The 27,599-nt window shown below is 50.3% G+C and overlaps 1 long non-coding RNA gene across 1 annotated transcript; it reads right to left on the reverse strand.

Moving 5' to 3' along the window:
• Positions 1 to 1,364: 1,364 nt before the first annotated feature.
• LOC139032645 (uncharacterized) lies at positions 1,365 to 15,760 on the reverse strand. Its single transcript, XR_011485225.1, has 3 exons — positions 15,364 to 15,760; positions 2,682 to 2,803; positions 1,365 to 2,106 (listed from the first exon to the last, which is right to left on the reverse strand). It is a non-coding gene; the product is annotated as an uncharacterized lncRNA (long non-coding RNA).
• Between the last annotated feature and the right edge of the window lie 11,839 nt (positions 15,761 to 27,599).

Here is a 27,599-nt window from a genome sequence, read left to right on the forward strand (position 1 = left end):
TTCTCTAGAGTCTCGCTCTTCTTAAATTCATTTTTGTTGTTTTGTGGAGTACAACCTCCAGCAATCCTTTCACACGGGTCCTGTGAATGGTATATTTTCTGAGTTCTCGCTTGTCTGAAATGCCTCCATCTTTTCTTACATGCCTCTGCATGCGAAGTTGCTTCAGTGTCTCTGTCTCTATGCGACCCCGGGGACTGTAGCCCGCCAGGCACCTCTGTCAATGGGAGTCTCCAGGCAGGAATACTAGAGTGGGTTGCCATGCCCTCCTCCAGGGGATCTTCCCAACCCAGGGATCGAACCTGTGTCTCCTGCGTCTTCTGCATTGGCTGGTGGGTTCTTTACCACTGTGCCACCTGGGAAGCCCATCTTTTCCCTATGAGAATATTTTCACTTGAAATCGATGTTCATAAGCTTTTTCCATTAGAATTTTGAAGGTGCAGCTTCATTGTCTTCTCCCGTCAGCTGTTATTGATGAGAAGTGTGAGGTCAAGGTGATACTCCTCCCCTGCCACCCGCTGTACAGTCTTTTATTTTTATTTAAAAAACCCATCTGCTTTTTCCTCAGGGAGATCAAGGCTTTGTCCTTGGTGTTCTGAGATCTCACCACAATATCACCACGAAGCACGTGGCATCTTTCATTTTTCCCATTTTGGTCATTTGGGCACTTTTGTTCAGAGGACTCATGTGTTTCATTAACTTTGGACATTTTCCTTCTATTGTCTTTTGAAATATTTTATCCCATTTATCCAGTCTGTCCTCTTTCTGAAAACGTGTTCAGGTGGATGTGGGAAACATATGACAGTATCTTCCATGTGCCTAACTTTTCTTGCACACTTTTCATCTCGTTTCAGGGAATTCTTTAGTTCAGTCTTCCCACTTTTTGGCCAGTGCTTGTAGACAGTAGGTGCTCAATAAATGTTTGTTGAGCTGAAATGAATTGCACCACTTGGGGTGCACGGGAAGGGAGTCCAACACATGTGAAGCATAGAGCTGGATGGCATTTTAACAAAGGCAACTAAAAATAAAGCACATTATGAGAAGAGATTTCCTAGGGCAGAGATCACCTATTGGCTAATCTCTGAATACCAAGAAACACTGAGAGATTTTGTGTAAATACCCACATGTCTGGCCTCTCCCCAAACATTCTTTAGTTCTGGCAACAGGACAACGATTGATCAGAACCAAATCAAAGTGCTCTTTTGACTCCATGGACACTCCACGGCTAATTCCGCCCAGGTCCCACTCCTCCTGTGGTTAGCCTGGTCTGAGTTCTGCCATTTAAAGTTGTAAGAGAGATGATAACAATTTGGAAAAAAAGCCAACAGCATATCCTTTTTTAAAAAATTAATTTTTATTGTATTATAGTGCATTAATGCTCGGTCGCTTCAGTTGTGTCCGACTCTCTGTGACCCTATAGACTGCAGCCCGCCAGGCTCCTCTGTCCATGGGATTCTCCAGGCAAGAATCCTGGAGTGGGTTGCCATGCCCTCACCCAGGGGATCTTCTGAGCCCAGAAATTGAACCTACGGCTCCTGCATTGCAAGTGGATTCTTTACCCACTGAGCCACCTGGGAAGCCCATTGGAATATAGTGGATTTACAATACTGTGTAAGTTTCAAGGGTACAGCAAAATGAGTCAGACATATATATATGTTTTTATATATATATATACTTTTTAAGATTCTTTTCCCATGTAGGTAATTACAGAGTATTGAGTAGAAAAATAAACTGTTAGTACCATTGTTTTAGATTCTGTATATAAGAGATCACAGCGTATCCTTTCAATGTTCCATTGTCTAGAGTTCCATAGAGGGGTTATTGAATTCTTTAGGGCTGCACCGCCCCACTGGCATCAGTGGCTTTCTATGTAAGCTTTAATTACAATCCACTAGAATTCAAAATTCAGTTTCTCAGCCATAGTAGCAGCATTTCAAGTAGCCCATGTGGCTACTGGGCTGGACAGCCAGATACGGAATATGCCATCACTGCAGAAAGTTCTGTTGGATAATGATGGTCTAAGGGATGAACTTTGCTTGATTTTCCACTCACGGTTGAACTTGTGAGTCACATGCTAACTTGAAGACGCTTGTCCAAATAGATTTCCATCTGTGGGAAAAGACAACCCCCAAGGTTCCAGTTTTATTGCCCCGTGAGACATGAACCGGTCGCTTCGTCTCTAAGTTAGTGAAGTTCTTTCATGCAGGTTTGCTAACTGACTAGGTAAACCTCTGTTTCTCAAATTGTCCTTTGAAAGAACTTCACCCTCCTGCTGGCTCCGTCATTAGCAGGCTTAGTGGATTGAATGGTGGCAGGCACAAGGCCCTGTCCCAAGGCCACAGGTGCAACCCTGTGCCAAGGTCATCTCCAGAACTGACCAAGCTCCATAGCAACCATTGCCATGAGCCCCCCAACCCCATATTAGGTAAAAATACCCACCCTGTGACCCACCGTATTAGCCCCCTAGCCCATCACCTAATGCTATCCTTCCAGCAGGAGTTTTCTTTGTCTTGCAGCTATAAAGAAATTGGTTCCAACCCCTGAAAGCGTTGACTCTCCCTTGAGGCTGCCCGCTGTTCTAACAGGGTCTCCCACTCTGATAAACTCGATTCTCCTCTCATTCTGCCTCATGTCTGGAAATTCTTTTCCAGCCCACACACAGACCACGACCCTGGGTTCCTCACATGCGCCTTAAATCCAGTGATGAGGGGGCTTCCCTGGCCGTACAGAGGCGGAGACTCCGAGCTTCAGCTGCAGGGGCGCGGTTTCAGTCCCTGGGTAAGGAGCTTGAGAGTCCTCATGTGGCCTGTTGCAGCAGAAAAAGAAAAAAAGAAAGAAACCCAGTGATGAGTGGCGTTGAGGAAGACAGGCAAGGAGACTATGAGGAAGGCTCTCCTTTAGAGGCTGGGTGTGGGGGTAGGTGGGCCACCCCACAGAACCTCACTGGGCCTTCTGGCCCCCAGAACTGGAGGGAACACCTTCGTACTGGTTTAAACCATCTGCTAAGTGGTAATTTGTTACATTAACCATAGAAAACTAATGCAATCAGTTCAGCAGAGGTCTGGCATATGCTTTTTATATTTCCACCAGAGTCCTGCTTTCTCAAATAAATGATTAGTTATTTCCCTGTTTTCGGTTGTGCTGGGTCTTCGGTGCAGCGCGTGCGTGTTGGCCTTCCCTGGCCACCTGGAGTGTGGGCTGCCCTCTGGTTGCGGGGCTCAGGTTTCCTATCCGCGTCTCTCGTTGCAGAGCTCGGGCTCTGGGGCACAGGCTCAGTAGTTGGGCCCACAGGCTTAGTTGCTGCAGGGTGTGTGGGATCTTCCCAGACCTGGGATCAAACGGGTGTCCCCTGCGTTGTCAGATGGATTCGTAACCACTGGGCCACCAGGGACCTCCAAGAGACATGCTTTTAACTAAAAAAAAACATGTCTTTTGAGATTTGCCATTTCTGTTCAAGCTCTGCTCTTCGTCTCATCTTCCTACCCTTAGTTGTTGTCTTCCTGCCCCTGGCGGGGGCCGAGACCAGGCTGCCTGCCCCAGAGGAGGACCTCGCCTAGAGGAGGACCTGGCCCTGGAGGAGGACTAGCCCATTGGCAGGGGAGGAGGAAGACCTAGCCCATCTGCAGGGGAGGAGGAAGACCTAGCCCGTTGGCAGGGAGGAGGAGGACTAGCCCGTTGGCAGGGAGGAGGAGGACTAGCCCGTTGGCAGGGAGGAGGAGGACTAGCCCGTTGGCAGGGAGGAGGAGGACTAGCCCGTTGGCAGAGAGGAGGAGGACTAGCCCGTTGGCAGAGAGGAGGAGGACTAGCCCGTTGGCAGGGAGGAGGAGGACTAGCCCGTTGGCAGAGAGGAGGAGGACTAGCCCATTGGCAGGGAGGAGGAGGACTAGCCCGCTGGCAGGGAGGAGGAGGACTAGCCCGTTGGCAGGGAGGAGGAGGACTAGCCCCAGAGAAGGACCTAGCCCATTGGCAGAGAGGAGGAGGACTAGCCCGTTGGCAGAGAGGAGGAGGACTAGCCCGTTGGCAGAGAGGAGGAGGACTAGCCCGTTGGCAGAGAGGAGGAGGACTAGCCCGTTGGCAGAGAGGAGGAGGACTAGCCCGTTGGCAGAGAGGAGGAGGACTAGCCCGTTGGCAGAGAGGAGGAGGACTAGCCCGTTGGCAGAGAGGAGGAGGACTAGCCCGTTGGCAGAGAGGAGGAGGACTAGCCCGTTGGCAGGGAGGAGGAGGACTAGCCCCAGAGGAGGACCTAGCCCGTTGGCAGGGAGGAGGAGGACTAGCCCGTTGGCAGAGAGGAGGAGGACTAGCCCGTTGGCAGGGAGGAGGAGGACTAGCCCGTTGGCAGGGAGGAGGAGGACTAGCCCATTGGCAGAGAGGAGGAGGACTAGCCCGTTGGCAGAGAGGAGGAGGACTAGCCCGTTGGCAGGGAGGAGGAGGACTAGCCCGCTGGCAGAGAGGAGGAGGACTAGCCCGCTGGCAGAGAGGAGGAGGACTAGCCCGTTGGCAGGGAGGAGGAGGACTAGCCCATTGGCAGAGAGGAGGAGGACTAGCCCGTTGGCAGAGAGGAGGAGGACTAGCCCGTTGGCAGGGAGGAGGAGGACTAGCCCGTTGGCAGAGAGGAGGAGGACTAGCCCGTTGGCAGAGAGGAGGAGGACTAGCCCATTGGCAGGGAGGAGGAGGACTAGCCCGCTGGCAGAGAGGAGGAGGACTAGCCCGCTGGCAGAGAGGAGGAGGACTAGCCCGTTGGCAGGGAGGAGGAGGACTAGCCCATTGGCAGGGAGGAGGAGGACTAGCCCGCTGGCAGAGAGGAGGAGGACTAGCCCGCTGGCAGAGAGGAGGAGGACTAGCCCGCTGGCAGAGAGGAGGAGGACTAGCCCGTTGGCAGGGAGGAGGAGGACTAGCCCGTTGGCAGGGAGGAGGAGGACTAGCCCGTTGGCAGGGAGGAGGAGGACTAGCCCGTTGGCAGGGAGGAGGAGGACTAGCCCGTTGGCAGGGAGGAGGAGGACTAGCCCGTTGGCAGGGAGGAGGAGGACTAGCCCGTTGGCAGGGGAGGAGGAGGACTAGCCCGTTGGCAGGGAGGAGGAGGACTAGCCCGCTGGCAGGGAGGAGGAGGACTAGCCCCAGAGAAGGACCTAGCCCATTGGCAGGGAGGAGGAGGACTAGCCCACTGGCAGGGAGGAGGAGGACTAGCCCCAGAGAAGGACCTAGCCCATTGGCAGGGAGGAGGAGGACTAGCCCACTGGCAGGGAGGAGGAGGACTAGCCCCAGAGAAGGACCTAGCCCATTGGCAGGGAGGAGGAGGACCTAGCCCATTGGCAGAGAGGAGGAGGACTAGCCCGCTGGCAGGGAGGAGGACTAGCCCATTGGCAGGGAGGAGGAGGACTAGCCCCAGAGGAGGACTAGCCCGCTGGCAGGGAGGAGGAGGACTAGCCCCAGAGGAGGACTAGCCCGCTGGCAGGGAGGAGGAGGAGGACTAGCCCCAGAGAAGGACTAGCCCGCTGGCAGGGAGGAGGAGGACTAGCCCCAGAGGAGGACTAGCCCGCTGGCAGGGAGGAGGAGGAGGACTAGCCCCAGAGAAGGACCTAGCCCATTGGCAGGGAGGAGGAGGACTAACCCGCTGGCAGGGAGGAGGAGGACTAGCCCGTTGGCAGGGAGGAGGAGGACTAGCCCGTTGGCAGGGAGGAGGAGGACTAGCCCGCTGGCAGGGAGGAGGAGGACTAGCCCGCTGGCAGGGAGGAGGAGGACTAGCCCGTTGGCAGGGGAGGAGGAGGACCTAGCCTGCTGGCAGGGAGGAGGAGGACTAGCCCATTGGCAGGGAGGAGGAGGCGCCTGGTGTGGGAGCACGGACTCTGCAGCGAGCCTCCGGGGTCAGCCCCGGCGCGGCCACGAGTCGCGGCACCTTGGGCGAGGATTGTGTCCCCCCTGGTCCTTGGTCGCCTCTCTGTAAAATGGGGACAGAGTAACTCCCTCTCAGGACTTTTAATCTCTGCATGATGGACACGGAGCCGTGCACGCAGGCCTGAGGGAGCTCACTGATGCCGTGTGCACCAACGCCGCATGTGACACTGACATCGTCATCGTCCCCCTAAAAGGACAACCACAGAGCGCTGTCTTCTCGGATGCTAGGGCGTCCCCCTGTTGTGCCAACACTCTCTGCTTCCCAGCTCCATCTCCCTGGGAAGTGAACGCAGAGGGTTTGTGAGCAGTGTTTATCAGGGAGCACCCTGGGGACCCGCAGCTGCAGGAGGAAGTGAGAGGCATCCTCGGGTCCCCTCCGCCGCCCTCGGTCCCTGCATGGGGCCGCCCTGGCAGGGCCCCGGGCAGCAGTGGCTCCCTGTCATGACAGCCACGCCCAGCTGCCTGCCCCCTTCCTGGCAGCCAGGTGACTGGGGTGGCGGTGCTGCGTCCCCTCCCTCGGTGATCCTCCAGCAGGCCCTTCAGGCCTCAGGGTCCAGGGTGGGCCACCTGCTTTCGCCTCTCGTCTCCCTGCACCCCCTACCCCTCCCTCCTCTTTTTCCAGGCTGCCCTTGGTGCCAACCCGTCAAGAAATGGGAGGGAAGCTGGGGGAAGGGGAAGCCAGGGCGCCTTTGCCCTGGAGTGGGGGGGCGTGTGTGTCCCCCACACCCAGGGCCAGCCGTGGACCCCCCTCTGCAGCAGGGTGGCGGGCTGCCTTTCCATAACCAAGGAGCTGCTCTTTAAAAGCTAGAATTCCAAAGGGATTAGGCCTGTCTGGGGGAAGGAATAAAAGGAATCCACTTCTGTAAACATGAAACAAAGATCAGAATGAGGGTTTAAAAGTAATGCTCGGCTAAGCCGAGGAAAGGCCAGGAAGACCGTGCGGTGAGCTGGATGGGGGTTCCCTTCGGACCCAAAGACAGAAACGGTGAAGCCCGTGTCGGATGTGGGACCGGGCAGGTGGCAGTGATGCAGAGAGCATCTCACTGCCGCTGAGCAAGGTGAGTGCCTCCTCTAAGCTTAGGCAGCGCGCGCCTTCCCTCTCCTCGCTGGAAGCCACTAGTTTGCTCTTGGTGGCTATCCGTCTGCTTCTTTCTTTCCTTACTTTCACTGTTTTGTTGTATATTTTAGGTTCCACATACAAGTGAGATCACACAGTACCTGCCTCTTTCTGTCTGACTGACTTCACTTAGCATGATGTCCTCCGAGTCCATTCAGGTTGCTTCAAGGGGCAAAGTTTGGTTCTTTTCTTAAGGCACACTGGTACTCCACTGTATGGGCTTCCCTGGTGCCTCAGATGGTAAAGAATCCACCTGCAATCCAGGAGACCCAGGTTCAATCCCTGGGTTGGGAGGATCTCCTGGAGAAGGAAGTGGCAACCCACTCCAGTGTTCTTGCCTGGAGAATTCTATGGACAGAGGAGCCTGGCGGGCTACAGTCTGTGGGGTCAAAACGAGTCGGACACAACTAAGCAACTGAGCATGCAATCAGTACTCTACTGATACATATATATATATTTATATACCGTACCTTCTTTATCCATTCATCGCAAACATCATTTTATTTTTTAAAAATTTCATTTTCTTTCTTTTTGGCCACACTGGGTCTTTGCTGCTGCGTGCAGGCTGTCTCTACCTGTGGTGAGCGGGGGCCACTCCTGGTTGCGATGGGCAGGCTTTTCAGTGCGCTGGCCTCTCCTGGTGCTTAGCGCCGGCTCTGGGGCACGCAGGCTTCGGGAACTGCAGCGCGGCCTCCCTCGCTGTGGCGCTGGGGCTCCGTCACCCTGCAGCGTGTGGGGTCTTCCAGGCCGGGCCCTGAGCCTGTGTCCCCTGAGCTGGCAGTGGGACTCTTAACCACTGGACCCCCAGGGAAGGCCCCGAAACATTGTTTCAAAAGAAAATTAAAACCTACCAAGGTCTAAGCAGCCTGTCTAGATGGACTTGCTCGAATCGGCAGGACGATCCCCACCCCCCCTCGAACAGACACACGGAACGCGTTTACGGAGAGCGGTTACTGCAACCCGCAGGTGTGTGTGCCGAGAGGACTGGTCCTGGACAGCAAGGAGGACACTCGGCTGGGTGTGAACGCCTGTGGTTGTCACGACAGGAGCCATGCTAGTGTGCTAGGGGCTGGAAGAAAGCCACGTCTGCATCAGTGTCCCGAGCTGCCTTCCCAGCGCACAGCCACTTGGGGAAGGGCGTCCCACCTCCTGAACCCCACCGGGATTATTACCGCATCCGTGTGGGCCACGTGCAACACGCTCAGTGAATCTCTGCACATTCGTCTTGCTTTTCAGCCGGACGTGTGCTTTGTTGCTCAGTTGTGTTCGACTCTTTGCAGCCTCATAGACTGTAGCCCACCAGGCTCCTCTGTCCATGGGAGTCTCCAGGTGAGAATATTGGAGTGGGTAGCTATTCTTTTCTCCAGGGGATCCTCCTGACCCAGGAATCAAACCCCAGTCTCCTGAAACAGCAGGCAGATTCTTTCCCATCTGAACCACCAGGGGGAAGGATATGGTGGGACTTGAACTCTGACTCTTCTGGACAAATAACCACACTTGCCAGGACTGGGCTCTTCCAGTCCCTAGCATGGTCCCCCACCCAGGGGAAGCCTAAACTAAGCAAGCATTCTTAAGAGAGCCTAGAACAACGGCGGCCCAGATATTGCAGGGCCAGTCGTGACCTTCACGTCTTGCCAAATGCAGAGACAGGCTGACTGCCGCCCCCAGCATTCCTGCTCTGCTCACTCCTCACTTCCTCTTTGTTTGCCCCTATTTTTAACTGGGCACATTGTGACCGAGAGTGAAGTACCGATTTGTCAGCTGTGTCCTTGTGACTTGCCTCTGGCAATGTGATGCATTCTGTGGGACTTCCCAGAAGGCGGTCTAAAGGGAACTGACTCTGCAGGGCGGAGTCTCCTTTTGCATTTACTTCTCTTCTTCTGGCAGCCTGTCTAGGACCTTGAGGCAACCCTGAGGATGGAAGCCAGATGCAGGGTTGCAGTTCCAGAATGCATGTGGAGTCCACATCCCATCAGCCTCAGATGACTGTCCTTATGGAAGGAAGAAATAGGCTGCTAGCATGTCTAAGCCATTCTTTTATTTTTCTGTTTCATGCAGCTAAATCTAATCCTCATGGATCCATGAGACAAGGTTTCCCTTTTCCCCTTCTTTCACTGATAGTCATCCATGGAGCAGCCTTGGCCTGTCCACTCTTCATCCTAGAATTCATTGAGGCCAGCGGGCTGGGAGGACCTGCTCTCAGGCATATTTGCGCTTGTAGGAGGACACCAGGAAAAGCAACGCTTCTCCCCAAAGAAGCGCTGTGGCACCACCGGAAGTAACATTTGGAATCCCGTAACTTTCCTGTGTAGATCTGGATATATGTAGGGACTTTCGTCATTCAGTCGCTCAGTTGAGTCTGCTTCTTTGCCACCCCATGGACGGCACCATGCCAGGCTTCCCTGTCCATCATCAACTCCCAGAGTTTACTCAAACTCACGTCCACTGAGTCGGTGATGCCATCCAACCATCTCATCCTCTGTCGTCCCCTTCTCCTCCTGCCTTCAATCTTTCCCAGCATCAGGGTCTTTTCTAATGAGTTGGCTCTTTGCATCATGTGGCCAAAGTGTTGGCGCTTCAGCTTCAGCATCAGTCCTTCCAATGAATATTCAGGGTTGATTTAAGGATGCATCAAGTGCATCCTCTGATCTTCTGCAGCCCCAAGGAAGCACAAGGCCACAGGAATGAGAGGAGAAATAAAAGCTAACTGGTTACAGGTTTTTGTTTTTTGGCTGACTTCATTCTTTTTTTTTTTTTTTTTCTTTTTAATTTTTTTATTGGAGTAGAGTTGATTTACAATATTATTAATTTCAGATGTACAGCAAATGAGTCAGTTTTATATACATACATATGTGTACGTATACATATATGTATTTCTTGGGTGGCAAGGAGATCAAACCATCAATCCTAAAGGAAATCAGTCCTGATTATTAATTGGAAGGACTGATACTGAAGCTGAAGCTCCAATACTTCGGCCACCTAATTTGAAGAGTTGACTCAGTGGAAAAGAATGTTGGGAAAGGTTGAGGGCATGAGAAAGGGGCAACAGAGGACAGGATGGTTGGATGGCATCACCGACTCAATGGACATGAGTTTGAGCAAACTCCGGGAGATGGTGATGGACAGGGAGGCCTGGCGAGCTGCAGCCCATGCATTCGCAGAGAGTTGGACACCACTGAGAGACTGAACAACAACAACAATATATATATATATTTTTTCATATTATTTCCCTTCCAGGTTGTTACAAAGTATTGAATATAGTTCCCGTGGTATACGGTAGGTCCTTGTTAATCATCTACTTTATGTATCGTATTGTGTATATGTTAATCTCAAACTCCTAATTTAGCCCCATACCCCTAAGTAGTTATGTTTAAGATCCAGGCAAATGTGTTTGGAAAGACTGTAAATTTATGGCTCATTGGAAGGTGTCATTGTGCACATTAATTTTCTCTAGGCTTTGGAAAGCAATTTCAAAGGAAAATTATATTTTTTAACTTATATGTAGGTTCACAAAACAACTATATCTTATATGAAACACTTCTAAAAATGCTGGTCATCTCTAGCACAATTATATATAAGTTCAAACAGTTGAATGGTTGGCAGAATTAGTAAGGAAATAAGGAAATTGCTTTTGAATACAGAAGTTGAAAGTTCTTTGATTTAGGAGCGATTAGAGAAATTTATTTGCTGAGAAGTGTCATATAACTATAATAAAAGTCATTATTCCTCCAAATACTGTAATTTGTATACAACACATGGGTTGATTTACCAAACATTTTTGTTCCCTATGAACCATGAGTATATTACAAAAAAAGTATGTAAATTGAATTTTTTGATAGCTTTGTTTTAACCCATGACATCATTGTCTCCACAGTAAACTAACATATTTTCCAAAAAGTCACATATACTCACTGCAGCAATCACTTACTCTTTCTCTCACAATCAGTCTCATGTAGGGATGAAATGGTTTAAGAGAATTTTAGATGATTATAACTTAAAAAATTAATGATCAAGAAATCTGGTCTGGGGACTTCCCTGGTGGTCCAGTAGTTAAGACTTTGCCTTCCAATGCAGACTGTGAGGGTCAGACAGCTGGTTGGAAGCTGAGATCCTACATGCCTTGTGGCCAAAAACCAAAACATAAAACAGGAGCAATATTGTAACAAATTCAATAAAGACTTAAGAAAAAGAGAAAGAAGTCTTACCTAACTCACTGTACTTCTAACCACCTCTGAGTAAGACCATGGAAATTTCATCACGATTCTTGAGAGATCTGTGGAAACATATATGCCTACACCTTTTTCCTCTGCAGCGCTTGTTTATTCTAAAGTTAACTTCTCATGCTTGCTGCATTGATAAAAGTCAAGTTTCTCTGTGGTTGGTATCTGGGAACTAATTTTGATAAAATCGGATGAACAATGATACAGTCAGATGAAGGTGTCAACACCGGGAAAGCAGCGCCTCTGACTTGTGCTGCTCCTGATGATCTACTTTTGTGGGTCACCGGGACCTTCCTTCTAAGTGGACTTCTTCCATTTGAAGGATGTGTGTTAGTCGCTCAGTCATGTCCCACCCTTTGCAACCCCACAGACTGTAGCCCACCAGGTTCCTCTGTCCATGGAATTAATTCTCTAGGCAAGAACACTGCAGTGGGTTGCCATGCCCTTCTCCAGGGGATCTTTTCAATCCAGGGGTTGAACTAGGGTCTCCCCCACTGCAAGGCAGATTCTTTACCTTCTGAGCCCTCAGAGGCACGTAAAGAAATGGACAGAGGAACGAACTTTGACAGAGCATTGGGTAGGACCTCTTGCATCAGTGTTAGGTTATGTACGTTCAGCTCTCCATATTTATATACTGGACAGTTTTTGGTTGATATGGTTTCCTGTTGAACTTGAGATTTCTTGCAGTTCATGTCCATTAGGAAAGGAGGAGTAATAACAAGTTAAATACCTCAAAGAAAGGTTGCATGTTCAATGACAGTTGCCTAAGAGAAGGCTGTAAATGTGATTGTCTGTGATGTCTGCCTTCTCTCAGGTAGGTCCCTTCAGTTCTGTGAGCTGGCATGCTTAGCGTCCGATCCAAAGTACAAGGCAAATGTGATGTACGCCTTCAATTGCTTAATCCTATAAACAAGCCTAGAGTGTGAGCATAAATGTCGTGACTTTTGTTATTATCACAGATGAATAGGCTTGGCTGGACTTTGGCCATCCATCCCAGCAGCTCGTATTCAGGAGCGGTTCTTAGACCGAGCCCGAGCCCACCCCTGGGCACTTTCTCCCCCAGCTCCAGTCTGAGGACCGGGACCCGTGTGGCGCTGGGTCGTCACCGCTGCCATACCCCCATTTGGACTGGCAGGACTGGCAGACTGTGTGCCCGGGATCACAAAGTCACTCCCAACAAACACATTCTGCCCGGCTCATTAATGCCTTTCAAAAATGTCATTTGTTGTTCTTGTTTGCTTGCACTGGTACTTTACAGGAATAAGGTATGAAATACATGAATATATTCTCTTTGTAAAAAGTAAAATATGTGAACTCAACAGCACCATTAATTAACTGGATACGTTGACACCTACGGGCTTCCCAGGGGCTCCGTGGTAAAGAATTTGCCTGCCAATGCAGGAAACATGAGTTTGACCCCTGGGTTGGGAAGATCCCCCAGAGGAGGAAATGGCAACCCACTCCAGTATTCTTAATGGTAAAATCCCATGGACAGAGGAGCCTGGTGGGCTACAGGCCATGGGGTCTTGAGTTGGACATGACTGAGTGACTGCGCATGTGCACACACACACTCACATCTCTAGACTACTTCATCCAACGACCGCAGAATACACATTTTTTTCTAAAGCTCACTTGGAACATACACCAATATCCACCACGTTTTGCACTGAAAACACACCTTGACAAACTGTAGAAGAATGGAAGACATATAATGTTTGCTCTCAGGCCACAGTGGAATTAAATTAGAGATCAGTAACAGAAAAATAGCTGGAAAACTCCCAAATATTTAGAGATTAAACAACACACTTCTAAACGACATGTAAGTCAAAGAAGTGATCTCAAGAGAAATTTCAAAGTATTTTGAACTAAACGAAAATGAAAATACAACTTATCAAATTTTGTGGAATCCAGCAAAAGCCATGCTTAGAAGAAACTTTATAGCATTGAATGCATATATTAGAAAAGAAGAAGATTTAAAATCCATTTTCTAAGCTTCTGTTTTAGGAAACCATAAGAAGAAAGGCAAGTTAAATCCAAAGTTAGCTGAAGAAAAGAAATAACAAAAATTAGAGCAGAAATCAATTAAATTAAAAAAAGGAAATCAATAGAGAAAATCAATGAAGCCAGAAGCTGGTTCTTTGAAAAAATAAAAAAAATCATAAGTTTCTAATCAGGCTAACAAAAAAAGAGAGAAAGGACACAAATTACTAATATGAGAAATGAAACATCACTACAGATCTCATAGACATGAAAAAGATAGAGAATAGTATGAACAACTCTATGCCGGCAAATTAGATAACCTGGATGAAATCAGTCAGTCCCTTGAAAGAGGCAACTTGCCAAAACTCACACAAGAAGAAATAGACAATCTGAATAGACCTAAATTTATTAAAGCAATTGAATCAACAATTTTGTTTGCTTCCAAAACAGAAAGTATCAGGCCCAGATAGTTCTCTGATGATTTCTACCAAACATATAAGAAAAGAAATTATCACAGTTCTCTACTATTTTTTCCAGAAGATCAAAGTAGAGGTAATACTTTGAGTTAATACTAACTCATTCTGGAGAGCCAATATTACCCTAATACCAAAAACAAAGACACTACGGGAAAAGACTATAGATCAATGTCTCTTGTGTACAGACATAAAAATCCTCAACAAATATTACTAGATTTTATCAACAATTGCATACAAGGATTACATACCATGACAAAGTGGAGTTCATCCCAGGTAAGCAAGGCTGGTTAAACAATGGCAAATCAGTGAATGCCACCCATCACATCAAGATGATCAATAAGATACAGAAAAAGCATTTGGCAAAATTCATAATGAAACGCTCAATAAATGAGGAACAGAGGAGAACTTCCTCAGCTTGATAACAAATATCTATAAAACACCCTGCAGCCCACAGCACACTTGATGGGGAGAAAGCAGAAGGTTTCCTGCTAAGATCAAGAACAAGGCAGGGACAGGGATTTCCCTGGCGGTCCAGTGGTTAAGAATCTGCCTGGCAAGGTCGGGGACTGGGTTCAATCCCTGGTCAGGGAACTAGGATTCCATGTCTAGGGGGCAGCTAAACCCTAGCAACACAATTGGAGGGTAGCCCCCTCCTTGCTGCAACTAGAGAAAACCTGAGCCCCGCAGTGAGGACCCAGCACAGCTGAAAAGAAAGTTAAAGCAAAGGAACAAGGCGGGGGTGTTTGCTTTCTCGCTCCTCTTGAATATTGTACTCCTTAAAGTACATGGAGCTGATGTTTCTCCCTCATCTTCTGTCAAGGAGAGGATGATGCTGTCTGAAGCCACGGGCCTCCTATCAGGTGTCCTGAGGATGGAGCTGCTCTGAGGTTTGTCCCATGAACACCCTCATTCCACAGGCTCTGCCTCCATTTCAAGTTTTGGCTCATGTCTGACTACGTGTCTTCACTCTTGCCAGCTTCCAGGCCTTTCCTTTCATCGTCTTGCGCGACTCCTGCTGCAAGGCCCGCGAGGCGGCCTCCGCCTCCCTTCCCCGAGCCACACCTGCCCTGCGGCACTCAGGGCTGTGCTGGGCCTTCCACGCCCTTCTCAGCCCTTCCTGCCCGTAGCGCCGAACTTCTGAGGACGGAGGGGCCTGGCTGAGCCCTCCGGCAGCCGCAGCAGCTTTCAAATGCTGGAAGACCGCCTCTGACTTGGACCAAATGTGGCAGACGGGACACGCACCTGAACTCTGCCCTCTCCCGCACCCTGCTAAATGACAGCAAATTAAAAACAGCGATACAACCCACAAGGCCAAAGAGGACGAGAGAGGAGATGGCAGAGATGAGCCACAACAATGAAATTTTGGGAAAGCAAAAGGAAAACTGATAACTACTGCTGCAGAACTGGGAAACTGAAGCCTACTTCTTACAAACGAGGGATATGTTGGCTTGGCAGAACTCTAGAAAGTCTCAGGATGGGAGGGTCAAGGACCTCTAAGTCCTGGTGTGTGGGGTGGGGCTTCACCCGGGGTTGATTGAAAGTTTAGTTGGTGAGCAGCTGGACACCCAGATTGCCTTCTCTACCCAGCCAGCCAACTACCCTTCTTATGTTAGTGACCTATTGCTGTGTACTAAGTCTCCTGGCGATGCTGAGACCTTGAACAAAAGTTGATGGTTATTACCTCGCCATCAAGAATTCTGGAAGGGCTTCGCCGTGTGTTCTGGCTGAAGGTTGCTCACGAGGTCAGACTGCTGACGGGAGCTGGAGGTGCCCCCTTGCAGACGGCTCCCTTCCTTGGTGTCTGCTGGAAAGAGCCCTTGGCTCTTCTCCACAGACGTCCCACGGGCCGCCCGAGTCTCTGCACAGCATGGCAGAGAAGGGTACCAGACAGCAAGCTGGGAGCTGCCGTGTCTCTCCCGACCTAGCCCTGGAGGTCACACCGCATCATTTCTGCTGTATCATCTTGGTGACCCAGGCCACTCTGGTCACTTTGGGAGGGACCTACGTAGGAGGGGCCAGTACCAGGGGGTGCCAATCGCTGGGTGCTGTTTTGAAGGCTGGCGTCCCTCACCACCTTCCTGTCTCACCCTTCAGGATGCACGCAGACACCCAGACCACCAGACAGTCAAGGGAACAAAGAGAGACAGAGCAGACAAAAAGAAACGAAGGGATTCAGAGACGACAATATGCAGGAAGCAGAAGGAAACTTAAAAAAAAAAAAGGAACTAAATCTTCAGAGAGAAGTTAGTCTATCCCAACCATGAAACAAGTCTAGGATGCAATACTAATGATAGTGAAAATCACAGCCAGGATCTCACAGGGTCTCCCTGCCCAACATTCATGGAGTCCATACGATGGAACAGACCTTCTCCTGAACAGGATTGCGCTGTGTTAGCGCGTTTATTCCCGCAAAGAGCCGTCCAGAAGGTGGCTTCTGTGACTCCGCTTGTCTTACAGAGGAGGCACGAGGTCCCTTCTCCAAGGCACAGCCGGTAAGCTGAAGAGCCCACCAACTTCCCTGGCAGTTCAGTGGTTAAGACCTGAGTTCCCAGTGCAGGGGGCGCGGCTTCGCGCGATTGCTGGTTGGGGAACCGAGGTCCCACAGACAGAGCTGCGCTAGAGCTGAGCCGGAACTCAGAGACGGCGTCGGCCCCTGAGGGCAGATCCCTCCTGGAGAAGGAAGGAACTTGGTTTCAGAAGCAGATGCGGCTGAGAGCCACTCAGCCTTGCCTTTGCCGCAGGGAGGGGTGGCTTGTAGCGGGGACTGAGCCTGTCCGCCTGCTGCTCCCGCCGTGGGGGCAGGCTGCGGGGCGGGGGGCAGCGTCCAAGGGGCAGCTCACAGCAGGCCCGGTGCCCTGCCCGCTGCATGGCTGAACCCACAGCCCGGCTCCCGGTACACCCCGCTGGAATCCCCGGAGGAAAATCAGAAGTTTAGACCTGAGGAGCTGGACGCTGGCAGTCACGGCTACACCATGGCCTCCCTCAATGACCCCCGCCCTCTTCTTTTTAATTTTTATTTTATATTTATGTTGGAGTAGAGTTGGTTTACAGAGTTGTGTTAACTTCAGGTGTTCAGCAATATGATTCAGTTATACATATACATGCATCCATTGTTTTTCAAATGCTTTTCCCATCTAGGTTATTATAGAATACCGAGCAGAGATCCCTGTGCTCTACGGCAGGTCCTTGTTTATTATTTTGTATTTAGTCATGTGTACATGTTAACTCCAAGTTCCCAGCTGACCCCTTTCCCCGCTTTCCACTTTGGTGACCCTAAGTTTGTTCTCTACATCTGTGACTCTGCTTCTGTTTTGTGTTTAAGTTCATTTGTATCATTTTAAGACCCTGCATATAAGGGATGTCATGTGAAACTTGTCTCTGTTTGACTTCACTTGGTATGATGACCTCCAGATCCATCCATGTTGCTGCCAATGGCATAATTTCACTCATTTTAATGGCTAGTGGCACAACGGGTTAGCCTGCGGTACTTGTATTACCACTGTTCTAGGCCATAATGATACGGTGACCATTTAGTGGTCCCTTAGTCAAGTCACTCTAAACCCTGTTTCAGGGATAAGGAGACAGTGGTTCAGAGAGACTTTTCCTGGGTCTTGTGGCTGCTAAGCAGCAAAGTGGGGTCAGAGTCCAGGCGGCACTAGTAGTAAAGAGCCCGCCTGCCAACGCAGGAGACATAAGAGACACGTGCTCGATCCCCAGGTCGGGAAGATACCCTGGAGGAGGGCATGGCAACCCACTCCACTAGTCTTGCCTGGAGAATCCCATGGACAGGGGAGCCTGGTGGGGTACAGTCCATGGGGTCGCACAGAGTTGGACACGACTGAAGCGACTTGGCACGCATGCCTTCTGGCTGGGCCTTTCTCATAGCAGGGAGTGTTTGGCTCAACTCTTCACCCTCCCTTGGATCCACACCATTTACATTTCCCGGTCCTGCGACTGTGTTCGGTCATGTGTGACCTGGGGCTTGACAGTCGTGTGCGTCCGGCTTTGCTCTTGGGCTCCTCCGCTGACCAGCCTGGGCTGGCTCACGGGTCTCGGGGACGGAATGAGACACCTGGAGCAGCTGACCCCGTGGGCCCGACTCTGTGTGACCCCAGGGACTGTAGCCCGCCAGGCTCCTCCGTCCATGGGATTCTGGAGGCAAGAGTACTGGGGTGGGTTGCCATGCCTTCCTCCAGGGGATCTTCCCGACCCAGGGATCGAACCCAGGTCTCCCTCATTGTAGGCAGATGCTTTATTGTCTGAGCCACCAGGAAGTCCCCCTTGGGCCCAGAGGTCCACAAGGAGAAAGGAATGCTATTTTAGGGCACTGAACTCTGGGATCATTCACTGAACAGCCTTTTGGTGGCATCGGCTAACTGGTCTACCAGGCCTTAGAAATGCCCGCTGCTCAGATGCATAGCAGGTGCCTCGTGGTTGAGCGTCAGAGAGAGGCTCAAGGCCTGCTTGGCTAAGATGACCAGAGGTAGCAAAGAAAGACACAGGACCTAGATCATTTTAAATTTCAGATAAACATCCCATCTTTTTTTAGTATAGCCATCTCCCAGGCAATATTTGGCGAAGGCTTATACCGAAAATGATTCAATATTTATTTAAATGACACATTTAACCGGGCCTCCTGTATTCTGCCTGGGAACCCAATTCTGGCAGATTTTCAAGAGTCGGTCTACACAGACAGCGCCTGTGTGTAAACATGGACCTGGGGACTTCCCCGGTGGTCCAGTGGATAAGCATCCACCTGCCAACGCAGGGGACACGGATTCAAATCCTGGTGCAGAAGACCCCACGTGCCACGGGGCAACGAAACATGCGCATCACAACTACTGAGCCTGTGCTCTAGAGACTGGAGACCGCAACTACTGGAGAACACGGCCCAGAACCCGCACTCCACAGCGAGAGGAGCCAGCACAGGGGGAGGCTCACGCACTGCAGCAAGAGTAACCCTCGCTTGCTGAAACTAGAGAAAAGCCTCCGCAAGGCAACAAAGACCCATCACAACCAAAAAAAGGTAAATAAATAAAATTATGGGGGAAAAAAAATGGGCTTGAGCCAGAGAGTAAGACAGACGGACGCAGAAATCACCTCCTGGACTCCGCATCAGGCAGGAAGTATATTCATAGGGCCGGCGCTAAGTCTCAGGTTCACTCTACCTGGAGGACTGGGTCAGAGAAGAAGGTGCCTGAAATGGAGAGGGCGAGGGTGGGATGACTTGGGAGAATGGCATTGAAACATGTATATTATCATATGTGAAATGAATCACCAGTCCAGTTTCAATGCATGAGACAGGGTGCTCGGGGCTGGTCCACTGGGATGACCCAGAGGGATGGGATGGGGAGGGAGGTGGGAGGGGGGTTCAGGATGGGGATACATGTATACTCGTGGCAGATTCATGTCAATGTATGGCAAAACCCATACAATATTGTAAAGTAATTAGCCTCCAATTAAGTTAAATAAATTTATATTAAAAAGAAAAAAAAGAAAGGACAGGCTTGCTGGTGGCCGGGGGGAGTCTCTTCCAGCTTTATTATTCAACCACTCTACACTTGGGGGTGCACGGGGGGGCGGGCTCTGGCTTTCCTAGTTCCAGAGCCTGTTTGAAACACAGACAGCACCCCTCTCAGCAATCTGACACCTGCCTCCCTTTTGCTGGGCCCGGGGTGCGTTTCCCAGGTTACAGCCCTGTTTGTCTCCGAGGCGCCTGCAAAGAAAGGCATTCTGGGTGTGGAAGACAAGGCTGCAGCCCAGAGCCCAGGAAGGAACTGCCCAAGGATGGTTGTCAAGAGGTCAGGCCAGCGGGCAGGGGCCGGTGAAGTCAGGGGGCCGGGTGAAGCAAAGAGAAGGAAGGGGCCCCGGGAAGTCAGGGAAGAGCAGCCGCAGTGGCCAGGGACTCCGTCCACCTCGTTTCGGCTCTCTCTTGAGCAGATTTGCACAAGCCGCTGTTTTTGGTCTTTGCACAGTCCGTGAATAATCGCCAGCTCAATCCAGGGAGAAATTCCACTCTCTCAGCCAGCAGCACAGATTGTTGCAGGAAAAATGACACAACTCCATCCTCTGGGCAAACTTGCAAATTATTACAAATTTCCCCATCTCTCCTGCACGCACACAGCTGGTGGGGAAAGGTGTCAGTTTTTCCATGGAGATGGGAGGCTCTTCCTCCGTGTGATTTCTCGTGATCAGACGCATCGCTGTGATGCCCTGCTGGCTTTCATTCCGGGCTCCCCTTTCCCCGACATTGAGACGAAGCCGGCCCAGGCCCTGCGTCTGAGCACTCCGCAGGACTCAGGCACCAAGCCTGCCTACGCCCAGCGCAAAGGTGGATGCCCACGAGAGGAACCCTGACCGGCGAAGATTCTGCATCTCTAGATGAATGACATCACGCAGACGATGTCGATCACATGTGTTCGGAGCAGAACAGTTCTGCTGTGAACCACAGCCCACTCATCTGAGGCCCAGGGCTGACCTAACCTCTGAAGTCTGCCCTGACCGCTGTCAGCACCGGGGTCCTGCTTCCTCGGGACGCAGGCTCCTGCTCCCAGGCGGCTTGTAGATTTCCCAGCTGCTCTCCCACGCGGATTCAATCCAGCAAGTAATTACAGCACCCCGACAGGGCTCAGCCCCTCTGCCAGGCTCCAGGCAGTCCAACAATTAACAAGAGGCGGGGTCTAGTTTCAGGAAGCTCGCTGTTTGGAAGGAAAGGAGACCCACGCACTGCTATGATGCGAGAAGAGACTTCAAGAACCTGCATGGAGACAGCGACTGGAGGAGGGGGTGTGGAGAGATGCTCCCCGGCTGGGAGGGCCTGGAGGGGGGGTCTCGTGGAGGAGACGGCCTTTGAGCTGGGCTTCAGGAATGGCCTCTGGGAGGTCAGGTGCGTCTAGGCGCCAAGACAAGCAAAGGGGAGAAGGGAGGGTGACCTCAAAGCGGGGTTTGCAGGGAGAGGAGCGAGAAGTCCGGTGTTAATGCTGGACACGAAATCAAAGCCTCAGAAGCACTTCCTCAGAGGAGCAGTCACTCTGGTTTGTGTCCCCAGCTGGACCACGGATGCATTTGGGGTCTCTGTCCCACCATGCTCAGCCTAATACGCTCCTTCCCCTTGTATTAAGTAGCTAAATTTAAAGAAAAATTATTTTGGGCAGTGCAAGGGCTCAATTTCCCCAAGGCATGTGGGATCTTAGTTCTCCCACCAGGGATGGAACCAGTCTGTATCCCCTGCACTGGAAGGGCGATTCTGAACCATTGGACCACCAGAGACGTCCCGAAAGGCTAGATTCTAAAATAGCTTACTCTGCTAGGTTAAAGGATGGATCTTACATTTACCAGTGTTAGTCACCATGATTCTTTAGGCTGTTTCTTAAGAAGAACTCAAGTAGCTCTGAGCTTTGACTGTCTCTGTTGATAAAGAGAAAGTAAATTCTCCCTGTTGCAAAAACTTCTGGAGCAGCAGGAAACCAACCTGACAACTGAAATTGATTTATTCGCTCAACCGGAATGGCCCGACCCACTTAACACATTCCCTGAGAAAGCGCTGTTTTCATTCAACCCATAGGATCGGGCTGACCATCACATGATAACTAATATCTTCATGAGGAAGTGTGGGTAGAGAAATCCATTGCGACTTAATAGATGGAGAAAACGAAGTACAAATTTCACAGTCACCCAGATAAATATTCCCTTCTAGATGGATAATGTGTTTACCAGGTTATCCTAGCGTAGTTCCCTTAGATACGGGATGAATTCTATTTGAATTTGCATCTCTAACTAGAAAGGCAAAGGCAAGGGCTTCCTAATCACCAGAGAGAGAAACCCAGTTTTACAATATTCTCCACACTCATTTTTAAGTTTCCAGTAGCCTCTGTTTTCTTCTCCTCAGGACAGTTCTTTAGTTTCTTTTGTTCTTGTTTAGAATACAGTTGACCCTTGAACAATGCAGCAGTTAGGAGCACCGACCCCTCAAAGCTGACAGTCTCTATGTATAACTTTACAGTTGACCCATGTGTGCGAGCTTCCACATCTGTGAAAGGAAGCGGCCGTGGACCGTATTTAGTGACAAAAATCCAGCTGTCAGTGGACCTGCTCAGGTCAAGTCGTGGAGAAGGAAATGGCACCCCACTGCAGGACTCTTGCCTGGAAAATCCCATGGATGGAGGAGCCTGGTAGGCTGCAGTCCATGGGGTCGCTCAGCTGAGCGACTTCACTTTCACTTTTCACTTTCCTGCATTGGAGGAGGAAATGGCAACCCACTCCAGTGTTCTTGCCTGAAGAATCCCAGGGACGGGGGAGCCTGGTGGGCTGCCGTCTATGGGGTCGCACAGAGTTGGACATGACTGAAGCGACTTAGCAGCAGGTCAAGTCGTTGTTCGAGGGTCAGCGGTCCTTCTTCACAAGTGCTCCCCGGATCTCAGCTCGGAGGCTGGGGATAGTTCAGAGCCTGGCGGGCCACCTCTGCCTCTGACACTGACCCCCTCGGCCATGAGGAACTGACGAGCGTCGCCAGGTCAGTTTCCAGAACCTCCCTCTGGCCTTGCTCGCCTGGGGCCTCCAGACACTTGTGTGTGTTGATCTCAGATGCAAAACAGCTGCTGGGCTCGGAGGCGTCTCGGGAGCTAAGGAGCCAGGAACGTCCAGGAACGTCCAGGAACGTCAACACCCATGATGCTGCCAGGAGGCAGGCAGTGGGCTCAGAGCTAAAGCTTCTTCGGGGCCGGACGCGGTGTGGTCGGCGTGTGTGGCGAGCTGGGGCGGACTCCAGGCCTGTTGTCGTCAAGCGGGGAGACGGAACTTTGGACTCAGGGCCCTCTTCTGCTCTCCCTCACCCAGGGGCTCAGTGACTCACTCACTCGGCAAACACTCGACAAAAGGCCGCCTGTGCGTGCGCCCGGCACTGCTCAGTCCGGGAAGACGGAGGTGGGGAAGCAGGGTCTGACCTCCCAGAGCGTCCCGGATGTGGAACTCTGCCCCGGATGTGGAACTCCATCCCCGGATGTGGGAATCTGCAGCTAAAACTGGGCAAGGCTTGGGGTCCCTGGTGGTCCAGTGGTCAAGACGTCCCCTTCTGATGCAGGGCGTGTGGGTTTGATCCCTCGTGGAGGAGCTGGGGCCGCACATGCGTTGTGGCCAAAAAACCAAGATATAAAACAGAAGCCACATTGTAACAGACTCAATAGACTTTAAAAATGGTCCACATTAAAAAAAAAAAAAAATCTTAAAAAAAAAGATTGGGTAAGTCCTGGGTAAACTGGAAAAAAATGGTCACCACATGGGGGACAGACCATTAGCACGGGCATGAATAAATATGTTAAGTTCAGACAGTGATACAGGCTAAGGAAATAAGGTGGGTGATGTGCTGTCAAATGGAGGAGGAGGCATTTTTTTTGTTTGTTTGTTTTTGTTTTCACATATACGTGTATCCATTTTCCCCAAATCCCCCTCCCATGCAGGCTGGCACATAACATTGAGTAGAGTTCCGTGCGCTATAGAGTAGGTCCTTATTGGTTATCCATGTTGAATATAGCATTTACCAAGGCCCCATCCGCCATCAGGGGCTTTACTTGCGTTAACTCACTTTGCCCTCATAACAAAGGTAGGTTTATCTCATTATCCTGCCCACGTGATGAGGGAGAAACCCAGGGACAGGAGGTGTGAGAAGTTAGCAGTGTGTACATGACCTTCCCAAACTCCCTAACTAATCCTTTGTCCTGCTGAGAACCATAAGTTGGTCTTCCGAGTCTGTGAGTCTTTGTTTTGTAAGTAAATTCATTTGTATCATTTCCTTTTAGAGTCCACATATAAGGGATGTCATAGGTTATTTCTCTCTCTGACTTACTTCCCTGAGTATGACACTCTCAAGGTCCATCCAGGTTGCTGCACGTGGCACTGTTTCATTCTTTTTAGTGGCTGAGTAATACTCCATTGTATACATGTACCGCATCTTTATCCATTCATCTGTCGATAGACACTTAGGTTGCTTCCTTGTCTTGGCTGTAGTAAGCAGTGCTGCAATGAACACTCGGGTGCATGTATCCTTTTGGGTCATGTTTTTCTCTGGTTATATGCCCAGGAGTGGGATTGTAGGGTCATGTGGTAGCTCTGTTTTTAGTTTTTTAAGGAAACTCCATATTGTTCTCCTAAGTGGCCGTACCAATTTACATTCCCACCAACAGGGTAGGCGGGTTCCCTTCTCTCCACGCCCTCTCCAGCATTTGTTTTTGTGGATTTTTTGATGATGGCCATTCTGACTGGTGTGAGGTGACATCTCATTGATGTTTGGATTTGCATTTCTCTGATAACTAGCAATATTGAACATTTTGTCACATGCCTGTTGGCCCTCTGTATGTCCTCTTTGGAGCAATGTCTGCTCAAGTCTAGGGAGGAGGAGGCTTTTGTTGACAACAGGGTGAGGAGGCGGGAGTATCGCTGGCTGGTTGGTGGAGCAGGGACAAAGCTGGCAAGTCAGCGGTCAGGGTTGAGCCTGGAGTGGAGGGGAGGCAGGGGAGGAGCTGGCCTGGGATTCCAGCGGTCAGGGTTGAGGCCGGAGTGGAGGGGAGGCAGGGGAGGAGCTGGCCTGGGATTCCAGCGGTCAGGGTTGAGGCCGGAGTGGAGGGGAGGCAGGGGAGGAGCTGGCCTGGGATTCCAGCGGTCAGGGTTGAGGCCGGAGTGGAGGGGAGGCAGGGGAGGAGCTGGCCTGGGATTCCAGCGGTCAGGGTTGAGGCTGGAGTGGAGGGGAGGCAGGGGAGGAGCTGGCCTGGGATTCCAGCGGTCAGGGTTGAGGCCGGAGTGGAGGGGAGGCAGGGGAGGAGCTGGCCTGGGATTCCAGTGGTCAGGGTTGAGCCTGGAGTGGAGGGGAGGCAGGGGAGGAGCTGGCCTGGGATTCCATGTCGGCCTGAGTACAGCCAATCAGCTTTCACCAAGGCCCCATGGGCCATCAGTGGCTTTACTTGCGTTGACTCACTTTATCCTCACAACAAAGGTAGGCTTCTCTCATTATACTGCCCACGTGATGGGGGAAGAAAGCCAGGGACAGAAGTCGTGAGAAGGTAGGCAAGGCTGATGCTCTCTGGGCGTTTGGACCAAATCTGTCTGGGGCCTTCACGTGTCACCCGCCCAGTCCAGACACATCGGATCCCGTGGCTCCTGGATTGTGTTAAAATTTCAGCCTGTCTGAGGGCTGTGCCCGCGTAGTATTTTCACAATGGGGTTCATATGGAGAAACCGGGGAGGCGAGAAGATTATGGCATATTGCCTTTTTAACTTCCACTCTGCTTCTTTATAACCACCCTCAATATGTTATTCTCTCCCCTTGATGAGTATAGCAAACAGCATAACCATCCAACTGTAGAAGCTGTAATCTCGGCAACCAAATCACTTACTCGGCTGTGCTTAACAGTGGGGATTTCTTCCCTCCACCATTTCTGATAAAATGTTTGCACAGCATTATACAGGGAAACACAGAGCAACAGCAATGAAACACGAACAAGGATAATTTGTGTGTTGGCATTTCCACAATAGAATGTCAAGTGTTTCATACCCCAGTGATACTGAGCCTTTCTAAGCCGACTGCTCTGAAAAAAAAAAAAAAAGGCTTTATGTTCATTTTATTATTAATCTTAAGCTGTACATTTATATTATAGACACTTTTTGTATGATATGTTTCTCAAACAATATTTTAAAGTCTGTAATAAAAATAAATATGCATTGAAAACGACTGCATGGAAATATGCATTGAAAACAATACTGTCAGGTGAACTAACAGGCAGTTTTTATTGAGGGAGAACTTTTTTTTCTAAGACCACCCTGCCCTCATTTCATGTAATGCCCCATCCTTTTCAGAATTCCCTGCAACAGTCTTTTACAAAGGGACTTTGTTCCTTTTGTGGGACCTGATGATTCATCAATGTGGACTCATTTCTCTCATTTTTCTTAGAGTTCTGCTTCAGACACTTTCCAGGTGGTAGATAAGGATATTCAGGTCCCAGATTTAACTGGAAATCATCACATCTTAAGAGCACTTACAAATCACACATTGTAAAATGAGTTGAAAAGTAATCTGTATGCATCATTTGAATTTTAGGGATTTCTTTATTCTTAAGAAATAGCTTTTATATTAAACCATCATAGATAGTTGAGACAGAAAAGTTTCAAAAAGGTGGGGGAGGTAGGAGGGACCTGTAGCTAACTCTGGTTTTGCATTTCAAAAAGACCCCTCAAAAGCAGAAGGGACCAGGCCTCAGGTCCCGCCCCTCCCCAGTGTGGAGTGTAGGAACCCGGTGAAGACCTTGCACAGTCTGTGCAGAGTTTTCATCTCAGGTTCCCGTCTGGTCCACACGGGATGTGATGGAGATTCATGCAGCCTCCAGAAGGAGAGAGTTCTGGAAACTGAGGTGACTCATCTTTGGAACTGCCTACAAGATCAGGAAGTTGCAGATGTGAATATGGACTAAATGAATGTTTTAGTTTCTTCATGTCAAAGACAAGAGCAATTGACTTTCAGTATCTCAGAGTGAGCCATTGGTAAAAAGGTCACAAATACCTGCCATCTGACAATCGGATAACTGGTGCCCAGGTCACAGGAAGGAGGCATGTGGGCAGTGGTTTGAAAAATGGTCTCCCGAAGTCACGCCCATATGCCAGTCCCCAGAACCTGCAAACATCACCCTAAGTGGCAAAAAAAAAAAAAAGTGAAAACTGCCTTCTGTAGCCTTCCTTTGGCATCTGTGGGTACTGGTTCCAATATGCTCCCCGCCCCCAGTGTGGACACCAAAATCCGCAGATGCTCGAGCCCCTTGTACAAAATGCCTTAGCAGAACAGTCCGTCCTCTGTATCCTTGGATTCCTAACCTGCCCACGGATGCAGAACCCGCTCGTACAGAGGGGCCAACCATACAGGGAAAGATGTGATTGGGTTAAACCTTAAAGCTACTGTCCTGCATTATCCAGGTGGACCCTACATGTCTTTATAACAGAGAGGCAAAAACACGGGAGTGCTGACCCAGACCTACAGGGAGATGAAATGATGTGGAGACCGGCAGATCTGGGAGTGATGCAGCCACAAGCCCAGAAGCACCTGGACCGTGGAGCCTCTATAGGAGACGTGCCTGTGCCGACTCCTTGACTGCAGATATCTGGCCTCTAGAACTGCAGGAGGATGCATGTCTGTTGTGTTAAGCCACCAAGTTTGTGATCACCTGTTACAGCACCCGCAGGAAACTAATAATACAATGGGTCATAAGTAGGGGGAGAGAGAAGGAGAGGAAATTATTTTTTAGCTGCAGACACATGGGGGCTGGATTCTTCCATCAGGGCCCTGTGCAGTGACTCCGGGAGCTGGCAAACAGCAACAGTGTCCCGAGGCAGGCGGCCTCGTAGGATGGCCACGGTCTCCACCCTCTGGAGTCACTTTCCATGGCACAGGGATATTGCAAATGTAATTAAGGTAACTAATCAGTTGATTTTATTTTTTGAAGTATGTGTGTATTTGTCTGTGCTGGATCTTCATTGCTGTGTGGGTCTTTTTCCTAGCTGAAGTGAGGGGAGGCTGCTCTCTAGCTGCGAAGTGTGGGTTTCTCATTGTGGTGATTCTCGTTGCAGAGCACGGGCTCTAGGAGCTCAGTTTTCAGTAGTTGTAGCGCACAGGTTCTAAGGCACAGGCTCCACAGTGCTCTGGGTCAAATGGGATCTTCGTGGATCAGGGATCGAACCTGGGTCTCCTGTATTGACAGGCAGAGTCTTTACCACTGAACTCCCAGGGAAGCCCAAATGAGTTGATTTTTAACTTATGACTGGCTGAGGGATTTTTGCAGAAACCAGCGCCTGTGGCTGGTGATTATTATTTTCTCTGACCAAAACTTAATTCTGTTATCTCACTAACACTCTGTGGGTTACTACATTCAATAGTAACACCTG

Source organism: Odocoileus virginianus, chromosome 32 (genome assembly GCF_023699985.2).
Source record: "Odocoileus virginianus isolate 20LAN1187 ecotype Illinois chromosome 32, Ovbor_1.2, whole genome shotgun sequence".
Taxonomy (NCBI): Eukaryota; Metazoa; Chordata; class Mammalia; order Artiodactyla; family Cervidae; genus Odocoileus; species Odocoileus virginianus.